The sequence below is a fragment of the Octodon degus genome, unplaced genomic scaffold, assembly GCF_000260255.1.
Source record: "Octodon degus isolate 3935 unplaced genomic scaffold, OctDeg1.0 scaffold00031, whole genome shotgun sequence".
Lineage (NCBI taxonomy): Eukaryota > Metazoa > Chordata > Mammalia > Rodentia > Octodontidae > Octodon > Octodon degus.
In genome coordinates, this window is record NW_004524607.1 from 14,086,280 (window position 1) to 14,103,626 (window position 17,347).

The following is a 17,347-nucleotide window of genomic DNA, read 5'->3' on the forward strand; positions in this document are numbered from 1 at the left end:
CAGCATCTTCAAGATCTGAAACTCTGTCTTCACTTTCACTTAAACGGTTTTGCAAGCTTGTGATTGAGATTTTAATTTCCTCCATATCTCTTTGACTCTGCTTCATGCAATCTATTTCTTTCCTGTATTGTTCATTCAAGGAACCCATCATTTTTCTAATCTCTATTTTTTTTTATCAATGTCTTCTTTAGAAGCAGTTATAAATTCTTTTACTGCACTGTTTTTATCAGATTGGGTTTCCTCCTATGTTTCTGTAGTTGCTTCTTTACTTCAGATGCTATGAGTTCTGATAATTCTTTTTTTTATTTCAGAAAAGAATTGTGCTCTGAGTTCCTCTATAACTTTCTGCTGTTGCTTATTTACTATCGACATGATTAATTCATACATTTGAGTTGGGCTAGTCGAAAAGAATTCTGCTCTGAGTTCCTGTATGACTTTCTGCTGTTGCTTAAATGCTATCAATGCTATTAATTCATACATCTGAGCTGAGCTAGTGTCCTCTTCCCTTGTTCTGGGTGGGCATTGGGATTCCTTCATATGCTTCTGCATTTGATTCTTTACTGCAGATGTTATTAATTCAGGGATTTCTTTTTTCATTTCCGATCTGAGTTCCTCTATACCTTTCTGCAGCTGTTTCTTTATTTCAGAAGCCGTTGATTCATTGCTTTCAGCTGTGTGATTCCCAATGTGTTCTGTGTTGGTATCTTCTGCACTTGTTATGGGTGGGCTTGGGTTCTGAGATTGCGTTTTGCTCCTTCTCATTGTCATTTTGTGTAGCACTGTCTTCTCACCTTTGCTATAGATGTTTGTTGCAGTTATAGCCTTAGCACCTACTGAAGTTCAGGTGTAGATCTACAAAGTTTGGATTTATCCAGCTGTGTCTGGCTTGGGTCTGGCTGCTGTGCTCAGTTCCTTCGGGTTGCTGCCCTTGGGGGTGATCCTGTTGTGCCCCTCTGTCAAGATGTTCTGCTCCTGGACTATCTGGGTGGTTCTGTCCCCTACACTCTGCAGGGATTGCAGCTGCAGGGTTTCACCCCAGGCCTGTATGCCAGGCCTGAGCTGAGTCTGGAGGGGACAAGGTGGAATAGGGGGGAGAAGCAGCTCTCCCACACAGTCACTGGGCCTGGACTAGGACTGGATCAGGGGGTTCCCTGAACGTGACAGAAATTCCTACTCTGTGGGCGGGGTGTGGAGGTACTACATAGTGATGGGGGGCTCTCCTAAGAGGGTGAAAGAGGGTGTCACCCACGCTGCTCCTAGTCTGGGACCAGTAGATCCTGCTGACGCAGGGTAGCCGGAAGCTCTCCCACACACTCACTGGGCCTGGCTAGGACTGGGTCTGGGGGTTCCTGGAATGCGGCAGAAATTCCTACTTGGTCGGTGGGGTGGGGAGGTGCTGCGGAGTGGTAGGGGGCATCCCAAGGGGGTGGAAGAGGGTCTCACCCACGCTGCACCTGGGCTGGAACCAGTAGGTCCCGTTGGCTGGCAGGAGCATTCTTTAGGTTCAGGCAGGTGTGCCAGTAGGCTGTGGATGGCAGAAGGTTGAGGCAATGTATGTAGAGGGCAATCATGGTTGCATTGGAAGCTTGGATGTCTTGAACGGGCTTTACAGGTGGAAAAGATATCTTTCAGTAGTTTTATAGCTTAAACTGTTTGCTCAGGGGACCATGATGGAGCCAAATCTGTAGTCAGAGCCCCTCTGAAAATAGTAGGGAGTTTCTAATGCTTTATGGCAATTGAGTACAAATGAGCTGGCCTAACGTCTCAGGAGTTTTGCAGTTGAAGTGTATTATGGAAGCAACTCCCAAACAGAGGAAGGTATCTTTTAAATCTAGAACAGTCTGAAAAAAGTGTATGGATCAGGAAGCATAGAGTGCAAGGTGAGGGCTGCACTGTTGACAGCATGGAGATCTTGCCCAAGGTGATTAACAGTCTATCAGGCTGATGTGTGGCTGGATGTCTGTTTGTGTTTACTGTGACATCTGAAAGCATCAGGGGTTACTATGAGGTGGCATGATTGATGGCCAGGTCCAGAGGTAAGTATTAATTTATGCCTCTGGGAGGAGAGTTTTCAGGACTTTAGGATTGTGGTTATCTGCCACAGGCATTATCTTTTTCTTGGGGAACAGTCAAAGTTGAAAGTACAGGGTTAAACAAGAGCGAGGCTGACTGCCTGGGTGCATAGGAGCTGTCCTCCCAGGCTGTAAGTTTGTACCTGGCAGAAAGCATGAGAGGCAAGTATCCCACCTGCTCTGGTGATGGCAACCTTTCGGCAGAGGGAATGTTTTCAGACAGAACTTTCTGTTCCATTGTGTAACAGGAAAGCCACGGGTTTGTCCCCCAACTTTTGTGATGACTGAAGGCTCTCAAGGGCCCAATTTGAAAAAGCTCTGTCTATCCTATTTATTCAGGCCTGAGACAACTCATTTTTTAGGGCTGACAGCTCCATTTGTTTTTCTTAGTCAAAATGTGGGACTCAGAAGAAATTGAGTCATCTCCGGTGGACATTAGATGACACCATGTGACCAGGATAGGTGTGTAAGCTGAAGGCTTGGGGACAGGAGCTCTGTGGCTGAATGCTAGCCATGGAAGCATGTAGCAGCTGGTACCAGTTCCACTAGCTGGAAGTAGATGAGTCAGGAGCAGGGAGAGAAGTTGTAGGTGTTGATGGCAACTGCAGCAGCTGACAAAGGTGCCAAAGTGGAATTATCAGGAAGAATGGTCCCCTTTTTTTCCCATTTTTTTGTGGGGGGAGAGGATGCAGGGAGTGGTTTCCTATCATTTTTAACTCTGTAAAAGCCCTTTTCCTGCAGTCAGGGACTGTGGGCTTTAACAAATTAGTTACTATTCTATCTCCCTACTTTGTATGTTGTACCCTTAAATGATGGCACAAAGACAGATAACATTTAGATGCCCACCTGGTCGTGCCCCTCATGGGCACTTAGATATGACTTAGCTAAGGAGAGTTGGAGGCCTCTGTTATGCCATATGTCGACTGCCACAGAACTGCAGGTGAGGGTCCAATCAGCCACCACAGCTAGTGCTTCCCAGTCTTGGTGCACAGACAGAGCAGCCTATTGCTTACGCTGTCTATGCCACTCACTCACAATCATTCAGCAGGTACTCAGAGGGTAAATATTTGAAGCTTCTTTTTAAGGTGAGCTTACCTAATGAAAGGTGATCAAGCTGTTCTGCTCAAATTGAGCAGCACTAACAGGCTGCCTAACTGTAGTGCCACTTGGGGTCTTAGCAGAATATGTAGGTAGGCAGGCATTCAAGCAGGTAGGCAGGCAGGCAGAACTACAGACAGGCATATAGACAGATTGCCTCCTCTCCTTTTGGAGTCAGATGTGAATTGCTTGAGTGAGGAGCCAGGAATCCGCCTCCAGACCTCTGAGGGGACTTGAAAAATCTTGAGAGCATGACTTCCTATCAAGACCTGGAGTGGTCCTTGCTTCATCCATGAGAGCCATGATGGTAGGTCTTCAGCTGGGAAGACCTACCATGCTGACCTTTTTGGTGACTAAAAAGGTCAGCATGGTAGGTCTTCCCAGCTGAAGCACCAGATGCAACAACAAGCAGAAGCAATGAGTGACCCCAGGGTTTGGAGGCAGATTTCATTTATGTTGATGGGCACTGAGCAGTATCATTGCCAGAGTAGCAGGCTCTGATCTCTGGTGGTCTAGGGATTTTATACAATGTACAAGCAGGAGGTACAAAAGGGATACAAAGGTGGGACAGAACAGTCTAGAAGGTCTTCGGAGTAGCTAGCAGGATGAGGTCATCAGTTACAAGGGTAGATTAATGATCATTGGTTCATTGTACAGTGGCACAATCAGGCCTCCCATATGCTCAGTTATGCTCCTGTAGTTATAGGGGTCAAGAAAGTATTCACAAGCTGTGAAGCAATTATAGAGTTAGGGAGTCACAAAAGAGCAATTTTAAAAAGAACAATTTCTCTTGTACAGTTTTTTCCCTTTTACTAACAGTGAGGCAAAGTGATAGATACTCACCAAAAAGACTGGAAGAATAAATATTGTTAAAAAAAACCCCACAACAAAATGACTGGAAAGAAAAAAGCCACCCAGAAGCTTCATGTGCAGTATAGTGACCAGAGCAGATCCACCCTTGTGGGACTCGTGAAGGTCTGGAGGGCAGGTGTCCTAGTCAGCTTGCCATATGGCTCCAGATCCGAGGGCATCTGGCAAGGTCCTTCTTGCTGCATTGTGGCAGGCAGCATTCATGGTAAGACACAGCACATGCGCTGGTGCAGGTCTCTCTTCCTCTCCTTATGAATCCACTAATACCTCAATAGCAACACCCTTCCCCTGACCTCCTCTGATCCTGGTCACCTCCCCAGAGCTCCAACTCCAAAGACCATTGATAGACAAACATGGGACTCTGTCTCCAACACATGAACGTTTGGGGGACACATTCAAATTACAGCAGGAGGGACATAAGTGGCGTGAAAGTTCTCCAATTACCCCCTTCCCAGAAGAACTAGAACATGAGTGACTAGTGTAAGAGGCTGCCCCATGTCCAGGGTTTCTGAGTTCTCTGTGATGGGTCCTCCCAGCCCTTGCTCAATCTCCCATGAGTCTCCTTGGGCCTCAGCACCATTTTCAGAGGAGCAATCAGAGGTGGGACACTGGCCTGGGATCACACAGTGGGCAGGAGGCAAAGCCCCTAGGCAAGAGTTGCACTGCCTGGAGCCCACCCGGACCCTCTCTGTGAGTGCTGCTTGTGGGCCCTGGGTCATGATGTCACCAATCAAGATGACAAAGTAACAGGGGTGCTGGGGGAGTTGGAAACATGCAGACGAGAGTGGAGCGAAGAACAGCGAATAGTAACAAGATGGAAACGCTGCTGACGAGATGCTTTTCCTAAGTATCTCATCATTCACCCAAGACCCAACAACCCCTCATAAATAGCTTGGCCCATCCCGTCTGGGGACACAAAAACAATACTTAGTGGTACAGAAAAAAAGTCTTAAAACCTTCCCTTTCTTTTATTTTTATTTTATCCTGTAAAAAATACTTATTTTTGGAGTATGCTTTATTATGTACATAATATATTTGTGCAGTGTACATGGAATGCTTCATAAATAAGTAAACACACATATATTTCTGATGCTTGCTTGGCAAATTGTTATTCCCCTGGGTGTAAGGCCAGAGAGGCTGGGAAGCTGGAACACACTGGGCCTGCGTGGGAAGTGCTTACTCTGTTTGAACTCTGTTTTCAAACCACACTGTGTTACATGGAGAAGTTGTTCTCACAATGTGGAGTGTTGTCTTTATTTCTTTGCCCAAAATCTACAAATGTCTTCCTCATCTGTGACCTCACATGGCACCCACTGCAGCCTGAGGGCTCTGAACACAGTGGCATCGGAAGGCCATGCCAGATGAGGCCCTGGGATGACCATCATCGCCCGACTCTGAGCAGAGCTGCACAGAGTGGTATGCTCCTGTAACCCCGGCACTCAGGGAGGCTAAGGCAGGATGGCAAGTTCAAGCCCAGAGTGGGCAACTTAGCAAGGCCTTATCACAAAATAAAAAACATAAATAGGATGTACAGAATGTAGCTCAGTGTGAATTCCCTGGATTCCATCTCTAGTACCATAAAAACAAACAAACCACCCAGAGTTGGGGAAGATGACTTAAAATTGAAGGTCATAAAACCATAAAGGCAGGAAAGAGATCAAGAGGATCCTGGAATCTTATAACCCATTATCCAGCCAACTGCTGAGCCCCGAGCCCAGCAGGTATCAGATACACTGGCTTGATCCAAAGCTGAGATCCTGTGGTGCATGATTGTGCAAACACTGTGAGGATACAAACTCAGTTCTATGCTGTGTATGTGGACACTGGGGAACCCAGTGGAGGACTGTGGAGGTCCACCTGCTTCTTCTGGCTGCTTCTTCAACAGATGCAGGAGGGTGCAGGCATGAGTCAGAAGGGCTGAAGTCAGACAGGGTTCACAGAAGTGGGCAGACAGGAGCTGGGCGGTGAAGGGGTGAACACCCACGTGGAGAAGAACAAAATAGTGAGGCAAACACTGGTTGTCACTAGGGAAGTGCAAAGTAAGACCATCAGAGCCTGGTGCCACCTGCCTACCAGAGCAGTGGCAGCTGGGACACCTGCAAGATGAGGAGCATCTGCTGCCACTCACTCCATGCCTTGGAGCTCTGAAAGCAGCAATAAAGTCCCTGGTAAAGCCCCCTACCTTGCCATGGATCAATGGTTCCCTTCTGAGTGTCCATCTAAGAAAAATGATGGCATATTTCCACACAAAGATAGGTGCAAGGCTGTTTGGAACTTTCTGGAAGAAGCTAGAATTGTCTTTGCATTGATTTGGTTGATGGTCCATGGGGGGAAACATGTAAAATTCACTTAATTCTATACTCCAAACATGTAGGCTCACTGTATATGAGGTCTATATACCATAGTCAAAGTGGTTTAGAATATAAACTTAAAACCCATCATCAAACTGAGAGAGAACAATTCAGGTAATGAGCTGAGTTGTATCAGCTTTCTGTTGCTGTGACAAAATGCCTGAGATAATTAACTTAAAAAGAGAGATTTGGGCTCATGGTTCCAGAGGTTTCTGTCCAGGGTCACTCTGCTCTGTCACTCTGGACCTGTGGTGGCTCAGTACCTCATGGCAGAGCATGCGTGGTCGAGCCAAGCAGCTCAACTCATGGCAGCTCTCAAGCAGAGAAACAGGGATGGGTCAGGGACCCAGGGTCCCCTTCAAGGCCACGCCCTCAGTGACTTCACTTCCTGCCACAAGCCCCACCTACTCGTGGCTCCACCACTTCCCCAGTAGTGCCCCAGTGGGAGGCCACACTGAGGCTACTGTGTTCCCATCATTCACTGGGAGACAGCGTCCATCTGGTCCAGGAGGCCAGGGCTGTATCTTTCGAGCTCTTCTTATTCTGGTATCAGCATCCTGAAGCAGAACTACACATCCTCACGAAAACACGTCCAGGGCCCTGTTCACCCTGCCTGTTGTCTCCCATCACTGAAGGCTCCTCATCAGCCCACTGCAGGAGAAGCTCTGCCCAGCATCAGTATTCCAAAGCAGAATGTCCTCTCCTTGAAGCCTCATTGAACAAGATGTGTTTTGGAGATTGGATGCATGCAGATTTATTTAGTTTCTAAAAACAGTACCCTGTGCTTTAGGGCCACTGAGTGAATCTGCCCAGCTTTATCATTCAGAAAGTGGGGGTAGAGGCCTTGCACCAGTGCCAGGCATCTGCGGGGGGCGGGGGGTCGAGGCGCGGGCCAGGCAGGCTCCTTTCCCAGCATGGAGTTTTATGCAGAAGAGAGGAAGCCATTGGCTTGCAGGACGGTGCGGGCTGTTACTGAATCTGAGTCCCCACGGTGGCTCTCAGGAAGCATCACGTACTCACTGAGTGGAAGGAAAGTAACCAGAGCGTGGCAAAGCCTGTGTCTAATTTTTCCCCTTCTTTCTGCCATTATTATGGCACCGAGGCTGGAAAAAGGTCCCCTTAGGAGGACTTGTCACTCATATCTGGCCTTTTTGTTCTGCAGTCTTAGCTTCCTTTAAGGATTCCCCACCTGCCTCTCGGGTACACCCAGCCCTCCTCTCATCTCACCCCAGGCCACTCTAAGAGAAGGGCTTGCATTTATTCCAATTAAAGGCTAAGCAGGACTGGACGGGAAGGATTTGCATGTCAAAGGCTAAGCTGTCCCTCCTGGAATCTTAGTCCCCCTGAGACTCACAGCCCCACCTTTAGGCAGTGACACAGCCCCCAGTCCTGTAGTCAGGTCTGCCCTATTGCTCTGCCTGGGCTGAAGATGTGGGCAAGGAGTGGATGCCTTGGTCTTGACTCATAATTCCAGCTCTAGTGAAATCTCCCCATGGTTTTATACCTCTTCTAAATTCATTTATGCCCTTGGCCCATTGTAATGACATGCAGGACTGGGGAAAGGTGAGTGGATATGGCTGCTTCATGTTACCAGCTATGACGAGAGGTCAAGAAGTTGGACATGGTGGTGACCGAGCCCTGTTAGGCCAGGCCTCTGGGAGGCTGAGACTGGAGGATTGCAAGTTCATGCCCAGTTTCATAATTTAGTGACTTAATGAGGCCCTTATTTCAAAAGAAACAGGAGGTGTAGCTCAGTGTGAAGGTCCTGGATTCAATCTCTAGTGTCACAAAGAAAAGGGGGAGTGGGGGAAGAGAATGCTGATGATTCAGGTCTGGGATCTAGGACTCAAACCTCTTACCTGCTCTTGCTCCAGTTCTCTTGTTCCCTGCAGACATGCTGGCTCCTTCTAGTCCATGACCTCCTCCTCAGCCCCTTTGTCACCTGTGTTTTGAATCACAAGGTCTCTGTGGGGCTTGATGCTGAGGACAGGAGCACAATGACTGCTGTTGGACAGACACTTGTCATTGGGTCACTCGTGTCCCCAATCGGTGAAGTGGGGACAAGATGGGCAGTACTGATGCCCACAGCTGTGAGGTGGTAAGGTAGCAGTAGTTCATTTCTGGTGTCTGACCCGTAAGACATTTTGAAACATTATTTTCTTTTTAAATTCCAACAAGGAGTTTATTCTGTCATCTGGCTCCTTTGGCCTGAAAGGCAAATGCAGAGAGAAAATCTGGCCAACTTGAAGGATTTAGTTTAATGCGAATACCTGTAACATAGGCTTATACATGGAGACCTTGCTAAACTTTCTTATTCTATAAATTTTTTGGTAGATTCAAGATTTTCTGCACAGAACACCATATTTTTCATCAAGAAAGATAGGTTTATTTTTCCCTTCTCAATGTACCGCTTTCATGTTCAATACAATACTTCCAGAGCTATGCTGAGTGACTGTGGTGACAGGGGACTTCTTGTCTTCAGTTTTAGAAGGACCCGTTCAGTCTTTCCCATTAAGTAAATTAGTTGTTATTGGCTTTTTCTAGACACTCTTGATTAAGGCAAAAATTCCTTTCTATTCTTAGTTTTCTGAGAGGTTGTTGTGCATAATTGTTACATTTTGTCAATTATCTTTTCTACATTAATTGATATGTGTTATTTCCTGTAGTTTGTCAACATGGTAATTGCATTGATTGATTTTCAAAGACTGAATCAGCCAAGAATAGTCACTTGGTCCTGGTGTGTGACATTTTATATGTTGCTGAGTTCTATTTGCTAATATTCTGTTAATAATTTTCCTGTTTACATGCACCTGGGACATTGGCTTGCAATTTTATTTTTTTGAGTATCAGGGCAACACTGGCTTCATGACATTTGTTAGAATGTTCCTGCATTTATTATTTTTTGGAATAGATTTGCAGAACTGGTATAATTCTTTAAACATATGGTACACTTATTTAGCGAATCCATCTAGAAATTTATTTTTCTGTAAATTTAAAATTCTGAGTGCCATTCCTTTAGTAATGTAGGAACATGCAGATCTATCTCAGTTCTTCATTACTATAATACTGGAGGTATGCCGTGGAGTGTACCTAAGGAGAGTCACATGGAGAGAAAACATTCTCAGGATTTCATCGAGAGCAAATTGGTCAAGCAATGGCCGTGACTCATCCACATGGCTGACACTGACAAAGGATGTGCAAACTGCGGTACAGGGTTACAGGATACATCCAGAGGGGATTTGACTGACCTTATCAGATACAAAAGTTACATTTCTTGTTATATAGGTCTTGCTTTATCTTGGTCTTAACTATCCAGCAGAAAAGTATAAAAATGAGGTATAAAAGGTAAAGCCTCTGACATTGCCAGTCAAGCGGAAGACCCAATACTAGTATGGGCTACTGAACTCTTTTGGAACATTTTACTGAGTTTACACACCTATAATATTCAAATAATGGAACTTAGCAAAAAAGGGTATACAGATGAATGTCCATTTTGTATCTGTGTATCAAAGTGGTTAGGATAGATATATAGTTACATTCTCTTAATAAATAGAATGATTTGTTCTGATGGTGTTTGTAAATAGGATCTCATGTCCGCATCTTGTACAGCAATTAACCACTGGGAAGAATGTATGCAATGTGTTGATTATTGAAACTGTCCTCCCAATTTGATTTGAAACTGTCTTTTTGCTATTTGTTTATCAATAAAATTATGGAAAAAAACAACAAAAAAGTAAAGCCATATTAATATGCTGAGCTGTAAAAGGCTCAAGTCAACAACTTCTGACATTGCCAGTCCTGCAGATAACCCACTACTATTGTGGACTATTGGACTATATTGGATTATTTTGCTGAATTTATGCACCTACTATATTTAAATGGCAATGGAATAGCCATCTCTGACAAAACTAAACAAAAAGAAAGGGGATAGAAACAAAGGACCATCTGTATCTGCATAACAAAATAGGATAGATATACAGCTACTTTCTCTTAATTCAGTGAGAAGAAAGATTTGTACTAATAGTATTTGGACATGATATCATGTCTGTATCTTGTACTATGAATAACCACTAAGAAGATAACAATATGCAACATATTAATTATTGAAACTGTCTTATTAATCGGTTTTGAAACTGTCTCATTGTTGTTTCTCAATAAAATTAATAAAAAATAATAAAATAAAAATAAATAAAGACTGGAGGTAGGTAACTTTATAAAGTGAAAAGGTGTATTTGGGCTCACAGCTCTGCAGATGCCAGGTCCAAGGGTCTTGCCTGGTGCTGGCCTTTCTGGAAGAGTCTTTATACAGTATAGAGTATCACAGAGATGGGAGTGTGTGTGTGAGTATGGCTCTGTGTGTGTGTGTGCGTGTGTGTGTGTGTGCGTGTGTGTGTGTGTGTGCGTGTGTGTGTGTGTGTGTGTGTGTGTGTGTGCTGGTGCGTGTGTGTGTTCCCCCTCCCTCTTGTAAGCCACCAGGATTCAATCACAGGGTCTCTATCCTAATGACTTTATCTAATCCCAATCTCCTTCCAAAGGTCCCATCTCCAGACAACATAGTCAGATTGTTTCCAACCCTCTCAATTCCTCAAAATGGGGATTAAATTTAACCCGGGAGTCCTCTGGAACAATTAAGCTACACCCAAACCACAGCAGTCCACCTCTTTTGGGGCCTCCTATTCACAGCACAGAGCTGCTTGTGGTGCCCCCTCCTCACTGTGAAGTCTGCAGGAGGACTGGTGATTGTCCCAATCTCTTTCATAATGATAATAATTTGGATTCTCTCTCTCTCTCTCTCTCTCTCTCTCTCTCTCTCTCTCTCAGCCAGTTTTTCTAGAGGTTTGTCAATTTTCTTAGCCTTTTCAAACAATCAGCTTTCTGTTCTGTTGATTTTCCTGTTATTTTTGTTTGTTTGTTTGTTTTAAATTTCACCAGTATTTGCTCTGATATTTATTATTGATTTCCTTCTCCTTTCTTGGATTTTGCTCTTTTCATTTCTTTTTTTTTCTTTTTGTGACATGGCCAAGGACCACAGGACAGCTCCTTATTGCTGGGGCAGCCCCGGCACTCCTGGTGGGCTGGGTCTGCTTCCTCTTTTGGCTGTGCAGGATGGCGTGGGCTCTGGGCATGGCAGCCGTGCGCAGGTCTGGGCGTTACTTGTTCTTTCGGATCATATGGCAGATGCTGCTGAGGGGGGCACGTGTGTTCTCCTGGACGGCTGGGCGCACATTGCGCTGGCTGGCTTCCGCTGCCCGGATCTTCATGACTATGAAGACCCCCTTGCCACCGGCCGCCGGCTCCACGCCCACCGTCTCGCGGTGAATCAGTCCGTTGTAGCGAAAAGAGTTGCGGGCCTTCAGGGTATTGGGCTCCGTGCTGTGCGTCTGCTTATTCCGTTTGATTAGGAAACTGGAGTAGTTCAACAGTACCATCCTCTACAGATGGGAAGACACGGCGGGGACTCTTCTCTTTGCTGAGACCGGAGAGGGAAAGAGCCGAATTTCTTCAGGTACAAATTTAGCATGCTGATCTGAGACATTTCCTCCCTTACAATGTATTTAGTGCTAGAAATTTATCTCTCAGATCGCTTAATTTCAAACCAACAATTGATTTGTATTTTTATTTTAGTTCAGTTATATGTAATTTATTTCCCTAAGATGTCCTCTTTGACCAGTGGAGTATTTACAATATTTGTAATAATGCAAATATGTGGAGGATTTCCACTTATCTCCCTGATACTGATTTGCAGTCTGATTCTGTTGTGTGTAGAAAACACATTCTGTATAATTTCAGATCATTTAAACACCTTGAGGTTTGTCAGTATATGATCTATCTTTTATAACGATCCATAGGCCCTTAGAAAACAAATGTGTATTCTACTATTTAGCTGGATGAAGTTTTCTAAAAATATCAGTCCAATTGGCTCATGGTTTTGTTGGGTTTTCCTTAACGTTGCCTTTTTTGGGGGGTATGTGTGTCTAGTCAGTCTGTTAACTATTGAGAGAGGTGTTGCAGTAGACTTGTCTGTTCTTTTTAGTTCTATTAGTTTTTGCTTGACATATTTCAGTTGAGGATTTTGGATGCATACACATTTATTACTGTTATGCCTCCTAGAAGGATTGATCCTTTTATCATGTGATATTTTTATCTTGGGAGATTTTTTTTTTTTTTTTTTGCTTTGAAATTACTCTATCTGATTTCAATAGAGACATTGCTCCTTTGTTTGGATTAGCCCTTTTTAAAATTCAAAGCTGTATCAATATATTTGAAATAAGATTAGTATTGCTAGCATATAGTTGGGTCATTTTGTCCTCCTGTCAATCTTTGCCTCACACATGGTATCTCTGAGCCATTTATATTTAACAGAATTATCAAAATGCTAGCACTGACATTTACATTTATTTTGTTTGCTATTTTTCTGTTCTTTTTCTCATTCGTTTTCTATGGGTTAGATAAGCATTTTTAAAATTTTATTTTATATGGCATTTTCAGGTATATCTCTTTCAAAAATGTTTAGTTGTTATTCTACAATTATATTATAAACACATAATGGATCCCAGTCTGTATTCCATTATATCAGTTCAAATAAATAGAAAGCTTTCATCGTTTTTCATTCCCCCCCCTTATTTATAAAATAATTATGAAATATTTTCCTACACTATGAACACATTAAAAAGAGTCATAACTTTTGTTTGATCATCCAGTAGAATTTAGAAAGCTCAGAGAAGGACAGAACTATATTTACTAAGTGTTTCTGATCTTCTGTTTTTCATATCTGATGGTTCAAGATACTTCTCTGGTATCATTTTCCTTCCATCTAATGAACTTCCTTTAGCATTTTTAAAAGAGATCTAGGTATAAATTTTTCGAGTTTCTCTTCATGGAGACTATCTTATTTCTATTTATCTCTCCAGGATACTTTTGCTGGATATACATGACAATTATTTTCTTTCAATACTTGAAAAATTTAAAACAATTTTAAAGTTTCTACTTGGTGATTCTTTTTTTTTTTTTCCAGAACCGGGGATTGAACTCAGGCCCTTGCACTTGCCAGGCAAGCGCTTATTCTTGGTGATTCTTTATATCTCCCTGCCTCTGTTCTCCTGAGAGACGGTCTTGCTGTGTGGCGCAAGCTGGCCTCAAATGTATGGGGGTTCTCGTGACTCAGCCTCTCAAGGGCTGGGATTACAGGTGAACACCACCATACCTAGCCTTACTTGGTGGTTCCTTACATCTTCTCTTCTTTGCTGAAATTTCTAATTTCATTTTTGTCAATGATGTTCATAATTGTTTGGTGAAAGATTTTGATGATGACTGAAAGCTGTTACATCAGTAGTGTCCATTGTCTCTTCTCATTTGGTATGAGACTTACCTGTTTTTTTTTTTTTTTTTTTTTTTTTTGGTATCAGAGATTGAACTTGGGACCTTGCACTTGCCAGGCAAGCACTTATTAGACCGAGCTATCACCCGGCCCTCCTGGTTCTTGACCTGATGAGTGATTTTCAGTTGAAACCTGGCTGGGATTTCACTTCGCTTTTACCTGTTCTCCTGTGAAACTGCTCCAAATAGAGAGGGGGTCACTGTCTTGTTATTCCGACATGTGGATGGAAGTTTTCTGCTTGGCTGTACCATCACCTGGCTTGGAGGTCTTCCTCATCATGGCTGAGTGGGGTGAACTTCCAGGCTCCCCGATATACATCACCATTATTGCCCTTGATGGGACCAGAAAGGCCACTCGCCCCTACTCCCCAGTGACCTCTACGGAGGCTGTGCAGGTGGGAAGGTGGTGATCTTGCTAGTAATGCTGGTGGCAGAAGTGCTGACTCCACTGGGACCCAGTTGATGAGTAATCAGCTCTTCTCCTGGAAGGACGGAGGGGCTCCGGTTCCCTCTGGGCAGTGGCAGAAGTCAGGTCCATGTGACTGCACAGTTTCTCTCCCCATTTGGTCACACCTGAAACCACCCTAGTGCAGCAAGGAAGGAATGAAGGAGGGAGGTGGTGGGGTGTCTTTTTCAGTCTTCGCTGGCAGGGGTATGTAGTCACTGTTTTTTCCATGATGTTTGGTTGGAGTACACTAACCATGATTCAAAACTGTCCCGTCCTGTCTGTGACAAACTTTTCTCTTTCTTTCCTTTTTTTTTTTTTTTCAGAATCAGGGATTGAACTCAGGCCTTTGCACTTGCCAGGGAAGCACTTATTCTACTGAGCCATCTCCCCGGCCCCTGCGACAAACTTTTTTTTTTTTTTTTTAGATTAATAGCATTTTAATAAGAATAATGGTGAATAAAGCAAAGGCCAAATTGTGACAATCTCAGTATATATTTTTTATCTATAGAATAAGTGAGTATTATAATGTGACAAACTTTTCTTGGGGATGCCTTTGACGATGCCCATTGGTGGTCCATGTTACGGGCTGCTCTAGTACCAGTGTGAGGGAGTGGAAAAGCCCCAGAGAACCCGCTGCCATGTCCCTCCTCAGCGCCCTGGCTCCCTAGCCACTCTGTCCTTTTGTCTCCATCTCTCTGGAGGCCTTATTTCACATAAACAGCTTAAGATTTTTGCTGTACTCAGTGAAATGAATAGAGGGGAAAGTCTATCCACTCTACTGTTCTGGAACCCAAACTCTCTTCTATACCTTTTCTGGCTCTTTGGTCCCCTTGACACAGACAGATTCCTTTCTCCACTCTACTCCTTTCTCAGAGCTACTTATCTTTAGGGACTGGGCAGTATTTTTTGTTTGTTTGTTTTTTTGAGACAGGGTCTCCTTATGCAGTTCGGGTTGGCCTTGAGCTCACTTTGTAGCCCAGGCTTGTCTCAAACTCACCGTGATCCTCCTGCCTCAACTGAGTGCTGAGATGACAGGTGTGTACCATCATGCCTGGCTGAACAATATTTTTATAAACCTTTCCCCCTTATATTTATTCACACACATATGGAAACATGATTTTGCTTTTGATAGCCAAATGTATAAATATGATTCTGCTACTTACTGTGTCCATTTAATATGGCTCAAGAAACTTCAATGTCCCTACTTAGGGATTGCCATATTTTGTTTTATCGGCTGCTAAAAAAATGAATTGTGAAAGAAATGGATTGTGTTTCACACTATGAAAGAAAGCAATTTGCTTAACTTGTACATTCCTGGAGAAATTCAGGGTATGTTCAAGATTTTGTGCTTAGAAGCAATGGTGGTGTGAATATTGTTATTCTTGACTGTTTGATCACTTGTGAAGTTACTCTTTACAAAGCCATCTTGAAAAGGACTTCGCTGGGCCAATGGGTACCCATGTGTTGCCTTCACTAACACTTTAACTCAGTGTTCTCTAACCCCAGTGCACACCTCTGGGTGCAGGTAACAGGGTTCCTGCTCTGCACGCCCTCCAGGGCCTGATACTATGAATACCTTCAGTAGTCGTCAAAAGCCCACATGTGAGTAATTTTCTCAATTTCATATCAGTTGTGTGTGACTGTTGATATCAAAGGTGCGGGTTAGAGTACCATTTCGAATAATGTGGCCTTTTGTGTTTCTTCTGTAATTTTCTTATTTGAATACCTTCCCCATTTTCCTATAGGGTGTTTTTCTTTTGATCTTTTTCTTAGTAATTTATAAGAGTTCTCTATATATGCTCGATATTATTCATCTGTTTTTGTACAGTTATTTATTTTCCAGATGTTACTTTAAATTTGTGGTATGTTTTCCATATAGAAAATTTTCACTTTTAAGGGCTGGGGAGATAGCTCAGTAGAATAAGCGCCTACCTGGCAAGCTCAGGGTCCTGAGTTCAATCCCCGGTACCGAAAAGAAAATTTTCACTATTTTTATGTATTTAATACAGGGTCTACAAGGTCTACAGGGTCTCACTACATAGATTGGACTCGAAGTGATTCTAATGTTTTCAGCCTTCCAATCTCTGGGATTATAGGTGCGAACCACTATGCGCAATCTTGATTGCTGTCTCAGTGTGCCCAGGGGGCGGGGCAGGCACAGCAGGTCAGGGATCTAACCCCTGCCACTGTGCTCTGCCTAAGCAGGTGCTTTAGTCCACTGAGCTATCTGGTTGGCCCCAAAATTTTCACTTTTAATTAAATAGTTTATATAACTAAACTTTTTAAAACTAAACTTCATATGAGTTTCTGCATACTCTCTTCCCCAATATTGTGTGTGTGTGTGTGTGTGTGTGTGTGTGGTACCAGGGATTGAACTCAGGACCCTGTGCTTGCCAGGCAAGCACTTATTCTCCTGAGCTATCTCCCTGGCCTATTTCCCCATTGTTAATATTCTAATTATTCGACTATATCTGTCACAACTCAAGGACCAACATTAACAAATTAGCAGCAACCAAACTCTGTAGTTTTTACCTAACTTCTAATTTTTTGGTTCCAGAATTTAATCCAGAATCCTACATTATACTCAGACATCACATTTTCTGAGCTCCTTGCTCTGTTTTTGGGCTTGCATTGTTTTTGATGACGTTGACAATTTAGGAGAAGATGGATGAAGAACTTTGCAGACTGCTTCTCAATTTGTTTGAGTTTTTCCCTCTTGTTAGACTGGTAGTTTTTGGAGGAAGAATGCAAAGGTAGACCTACTGTCTACACAGCTCCTCACTGATGTCCACCTTGGTCATCTAGCTGAGGGAGGGTTTTCTGTGTTACTTCACTATAAAAAGATTCAAGATCTGACTCAATGAAGATACATCCAGTGTTCATGGATCAGAAGGCCAAGCCGGAAACATTGCTTGAGTTGACCTACACATTCAGCACATATGTTAGGAGAGGCCAGTGTGGTCACAAATCCTGATGCCCATATTAGTTCTGAGAGGAGGACACCTGACACTGTCGACCTTAACTTCTTGCTTCCAACTAGCCAACAGTGAGGGCTTAGGAAAGGGCAGGAGAAGACGAATCCAAGGACAATAACTACAAAATGTCAGGGACAGAAAGAAGGTTCTGGACTT

General features: G+C 43.7%; 1 pseudogene; it reads right to left on the reverse strand.

Moving 5' to 3' along the window:
* Nucleotides 1-3,788: 3,788 nt before the first annotated feature.
* LOC101560833 lies at nt 3,789-14,093 on the reverse strand (annotated as a pseudogene).
* Between the last annotated feature and the right edge of the window lie 3,254 nt (nt 14,094-17,347).